The sequence below is a fragment of the Anser anser genome, assembly GCF_964211835.1.
Source record: "Anser anser genome assembly, chromosome: 2".
Taxonomy (NCBI): domain Eukaryota; kingdom Metazoa; phylum Chordata; class Aves; order Anseriformes; family Anatidae; genus Anser; species Anser anser.
The window spans coordinates 94,378,180-94,384,179 of NC_139721.1; positions in this window are offsets into that span (position 1 = coordinate 94,378,180).

The following is a 6,000-nucleotide window of genomic DNA, read 5'->3' on the forward strand; positions in this document are numbered from 1 at the left end:
CAAAGGTTGGCCTTTAGATCCCACCACAAAAGGCCTTGTGGGAGTCGGTGGTGTCTCCGGTACTTTTCAGAGCCGGTATATGCTTACCATTAAGACTCACGAAGGCTCGCTGTATAACGTCCGGCCGTATGCTGCCCTCATACCTGTCAGTCTCCTGGGGAGGGATGTGATGGGGCAGGGCGAGTTCACTCTGAGCTTTCTGGAAAATTTTCGATAGCGGCCATTGACAGGCGACCGCGCATGAGACTCACCTGGAAAACTGATAATCCTGTGTGGGTGAATCAATGGCCGCTTCCTGCGGAAAAGGTCGCTGCTCTCCACGAGCTTGTCCAAGAACAGTTACATTTGGGACACATTACCCCCACAACCAGCCCCTGGAATTCACCCGTGTTTCTTATTAGAAAGAAAAGCGGGAAATGGCGATTACTTCACGATTTACGTCAAATAAACAATGCAATGGAGGACATGGGAGCTCCCCAGCCCGGATTACCTTCTCCTGCTATGGTCTCTCAAAATTGAAATATCGTGATTATCGATTTAAAGGACTGCTTCTTTACTATTCTGCTTCACCCTGCTGATGCTCCTTGATTTGCGTTCTCGGTCCCAAAAATCAATAAGACCGAACCAATGGATAGGTGTCATTGGACTGTGCTGCCCCCAGGGATGAAAAATCTCCCAACAATTTCCAAACGTACGTAGCAGGAGCGCTACGCCCCGTACGCAAACGATTCCTGCACGTATACATCTATCATTATATGGACAACATATTGCTCTCCAGCCCGACAGAAAACTTAATGCAAGAAGTACTGCCTGTTCTACGGCAGGAGTTACAGAAATGGGGATTAAAAATCGCGCCGGAAAAAATTCAAATGGAGGCGCCTTGGAAATATTTAGGCTGGAAGATACTGCAGCAAAGTATTCAACCCCAAAATGTAGCCATTACAACGTAAATTCGCACGCTCAGTGATGTGCAGAAGCTTATAGGCAATATAAATTGGATAAGGACGCAATGCGGAATTGACAACCATACACTAGCACCCCTGTTCGAGTTGATAAAAGGGGACACTGATATTAATGCGCCCCGCCGGCTGACTAATGAAGCCAGGGCGGCACTAAACTGTATAGAGGAGAAGATCTCTGCCCAACAATGCCAGCGGCGAGCAGAAAATTTACCCATTCAGCTCTACATATGCAACCAGAATCCACACCCTTTAGCTGTTATTGCACAATGGGACTCCAACGCAACAGACCCGTTGCTGCTATCAGAATGGGTGTTTCTACCCCACCAAGCGACAAAGACACTTGCCACCCACATTGAAATGTTTTCAGATTTGATTAGGAAGGTTAGAGAACAAACTATAGAAATGGCCGGAGAAGAGCCAAAATCCATTATCATTCCGGTAGTTAAAAACTATCTTGATTGGTGCCTCCAGAATAGCTTAGAGCTACAATCAGCCCTTTCGGGTTTCAATGGTCAACTTGATATACATCTCCCGTCTCACAAAATGCTTACCTTTTATAATAATGTACATGTTGAGGACAAGCCGCTATATCGATGGCACCCAGTCCAAGGACAAACAGTATTCACAGACGGGTCAGGGAGAACGGGAAAAGCTGTAGTCATGTGGGAACAAGGAGGCCACTGGCAACATGTGGTAGAAACAGTACAGGGCTCCCCTCAGATAGTAGAATTACATGCGGTAGTAATGGTGTTCAAGCAGTGGGACCAGGCTCCACTAAATATTGTCTCTGATTCACATTATGCAGTAGGAGTAGCACAACGAATTGAAAGATCTCAGATCAAACACATCCAGAACGAGGCGCTATTCTTAAAATTTAAAGAGTTATTATTTCTTGTAGAGCACCGTACCCACCCATATTGTGTGATCCACATTAGAAGTCATATGACACTCCCGGGATTCTTTGCAGAAGGAAATGCCCGGGCCGATCAATTGACTAACATTGCATTGCAAGGCCCAGTGCCAAATACATTGTCCCAGGCTCGTTTATCACATCAATTCTTCCACCAGGCAGCAAAAGCATTGTCCAAACAGTTTGCCATCCCCATAGGAGGTGCTAAGCTCATAGTACAGACCTGCCCAGATTGTCAACAACGACCAGGCCCACCAACTACGGTTAATCCTAGGGGGCCTCTCTTCTCTTCAGCTTTGGCAAACTGATGTTACTCATGTTCCCAAGTTCGGGAGGCTAAAATATGTTCACATGTCCGTAGATTCTTTTCCGCACATGCTCTGGGCCTCTGCGATGACGGGCGAAACAAGCCGTCACGTACAGTTGCATTTCCGTGCGGCCTTCGCCACCCTCGGAATCCCTAAAGAAATAAAAACTGATAACGGCCCGGCTTATGCAAGCCGCTCTATGCGACTTTTTTTCCATACCTGGGGTATCACTCACAAGACAGGCATCCCACACTCACCTACAGGACAAGCAATAGTAGAACGTGTTCACCGCACATTAAAGGACTTACTGGCAAAACAAAAAGGGGGAGACACAGGAGACCCCGCAGAATAGATTGAACAAAGTGGTATATGTCATAAATCATTGGACACTACCTTTTCAATACGAAGAAATACCACCTATAATTAAGCATTTTAAATCAATGGAATCAGGCCTAACGTCCGTTCCAACAGGAAAAGCGATGGTTATGATGAGAAATCTGGATACTGGGGGGTGGGAAGGACCGTATCCCTTAATAACCTGGGGCGAGGGTACGCTTGTGTTTACACAGGGCAAGGACCATGATGGATGCTGGCTCATGGTGTGCGACCATGGTTGGGACCATCATCCTCATCCGCCTCTGCAGCTTTGGCGCCTCCTGGGTCTCAGTCCAGCCCAGACGAAACATCTGGGTCACCCTCGCCAACACGACCGGACAAAACCATATGTGTCTTTCTATGGCCTGCGCGAGAAATCCGTTCACAACCTGCCTGGTCGGGATTCCGCTAGAAGACAAGGATCTGACAAATTTGGTTAGCAGCACATCAACAGGGCCACACCTTGTTGGGGGGTGGAACCTCTCAGATACAGGAAATGCCTCCAGAGAGGCAATGAGCAACTGGGATGGTTGGGTGGTCCAATTACCGATAGCCCCGTTGGAGTCTCTCTTGGGAAGTGTTAATGCACTTGCCTGCTTAAAGTTCAATTATACTGGGAAAAATATCACTGCGGTTAACATCACGGCCAGCCTATCTGTGTACCGGAATGAATCTAAATGGTGCAATTATACCACCCCTAACATATCTAGGTCCTCGAACGCACCACTGGCCTTGCCAGCCGGGGTGTTCCTTACTTGCGGTGACCAGGCCCGGCAGGGTGTCCCCTCGCATATTGCGGGAGGACTTTGCACCTTGGGGCGTTTAACTTTGTTGACGCCTAATATGTCTATGATCTTGAATATCACGAAGCTCCATAGGCGGACGAGACAAGCGGTCAATCACTACCAGAAAGACTGCAAGGACAATCTTGATTTCTGGAAGGCTGATAAAGTTATCATAGCCTCCTTCCTTACACCCAGTGTTGTGGCCGCCCAAGCACTGACAACACTCAATAAATTAGGGTGCTGGCTTGCCAAACAAAACAACGCTACGTCTGCTGCGCTAAGTGCGCTCTTGGCAGATACTGATTCTATTTGACACGCTACTTTGCAAAACAGGGCCGCTGTCGACTTTTTGCTACTAGCCCAACACCATGGGTGTGAGGAATTTGAGGGTGTCTGTTGTATGAACCTGAGCGATAACTCCCAGACAGTGTTTCAACAGCTGAAAAAGCTGAATGAACTATCCGACAAGCTAACAACAAGCTCACTGGGATTAGATTCGTGGTTAAAGGGGTTAGGAATAACTGGGTGGTTGACGGAGCTGATAAAAGGAGCATTTATCCTGCTTATCGCATTTGTCGCAATCCTAGCAGTCGTGCCATGCCTGTTGCAATGCCTGCAAAAAATGATTAGTCACTCAATAAGCACAGTATGGCTAGTGGGAACAAAAAAAGGGGGAATTGTGGGTGACCAGTTCGGTGATAATCTGGAGCTGATTAATACAGCAGTGCACTAAAGGTCAGATGGGAGGAGGTTCCTGGATCTGGTGGAGCCAATGAAACTACCCATCTACGACATGTCTGGTGAGGAACCCGGCGGATAACAAAGACTGGACTGTGTACTTATCGCAAGCGCCCCTAGAGCCACAGGAATTAGATATCCTGAGATGTGTAACAGCAACAGCATGTGTAAGGTTTAATTGCTTGGACAAAAAAAGAAACAAACGGTCAACGCCACACTTGTTCCTTATTGCAACGCATCTCTTTGCTGTCATTATACAAAACTATAATAGCATCCTTCCTTGCGCCAGGAGCCGCTCTGCTCGGCTGTGGGATCAACTGTGGAATGGACACCCCTAGGTGCACCCCGAGCATTTTTCCTCGGAGAGGTCTCCACTCTCAGCCGCTCACCATGGGAGTAGACATGGACCTCCTGAAGCCGCGGACAAATTATTTTAAGTGATATTTTCTTCTGGTATGAATGAGAAGTGCAAGAGGCCTCTTTGCGTGATTGTGCTGTGTGAGTGAGAAGCAGCATCGCTGCAAAGCAACATCCCTAGTGCTTAGTGGCTTGTCGACTGACGTAGATTCTAGTAGGCACGCTACTTTACAATTGTAATTCTGCATGTGATTTTCACCCTGTTGCTTATTGTACCTTGCTTATTGCAGTGTCTGCGGCGATTGATAGAAAAATGTATAGAAAGCGTTTGGTTGACTGAAAATAAAAAAAAGGGGGAATCGTGGGAAAGGAATTCGCAGGGAGCTTTGTGCTGTTTCACACGTCCCTGAGTTAGAGATAATGAGGAAAACAGCTGTAGAACCAAAAACCTGAGCAAGGACGAGATAAAGTAAATTGGCTACAGTGGTAAAGATGAGCTTTGGGCAGTGGCCAATTGCTGGCTGGCTCAAGGCGCGTGTCTGAGGGTCTCTAACCAATTGTAAGACAGATTCAGGCGCATGGACAGCATGTGGGGCTATGGGGAAAGTATTTGTAGTGGTGAAAAATGGCAATAAAGGTCCTGGTGTTGAAGAGCCATCAGGAGTCCGTGTCGTGTATGCCTTCAGATGAGGGGATCGAGTGCACCCTCATTAAGTTTGCAGATGACACCAAGTTAGGTGCGTGTGTCGATCTGCTTGAGGGTAGGAAGGCTCTGCAGGATGACCTGGATAGGCTGGACCGATGGGCTGAGGCCAACTGTATGAAGTTCAACAAGGCCAAGTGCCAGGTCCTGCACCTGGAGCACAACAACCCCAAGCAGAGCTACAGGATGGATGATGAGTGGTTGGAAAGCTGCCTGGCAGAGAAGGACCTGGGAGTACTGGTTGACAGTCAGCTGAATATGAGCCAGCAGTGTGCTCAGGTGGCCAAGAAGGCCAACAGCATCCTGGCTTGTATAAGAAACAGTGTGGCCAGCAGGACTAGGGAAGTGATTGTCCCCCTGTACTCGGCTCTGGTGAGGCCGCACCTCGAGTACTGTGTTCAGTTTTGGACCCCTCACTACAAGAAGGACTTGGAGGTGCTCGAGCGAGTCCAGAGAAGGGCAATGAAGCTGGTGAGGGGTCTGGAGAACAAGCCTTACGAGCAGCAGCTGAGGGAGCTGGGCTTGTTCAGCCTGGAGAAGAGGAGGCTCAGGGGCAACCTTATCACTCTCTATAGGTACCTTAAAGGAGGCTGTAGCGAGGTGGGAGTTTGGTCTATTCTCCCACGTGCCTGGTGACAGGACTAGGGAGAATGGGCTAAAGTTGTGCCAGGGGAGGTTTAGGTTGGATATTAGGAAGAACTTCTTTACTGAAAGGGTTGTTAGGCATTAGAATAGGCTGCCCAGGGAAGTGGTTGAGTCACCATCCCTGGAGATCTTTAAAAGACATTTAGATGTAGCACTTAGTGATATGGTTTAGTGGAGGACTTGTTGGTGTTAGGTCAGAGGTTGGACTATGTGATCT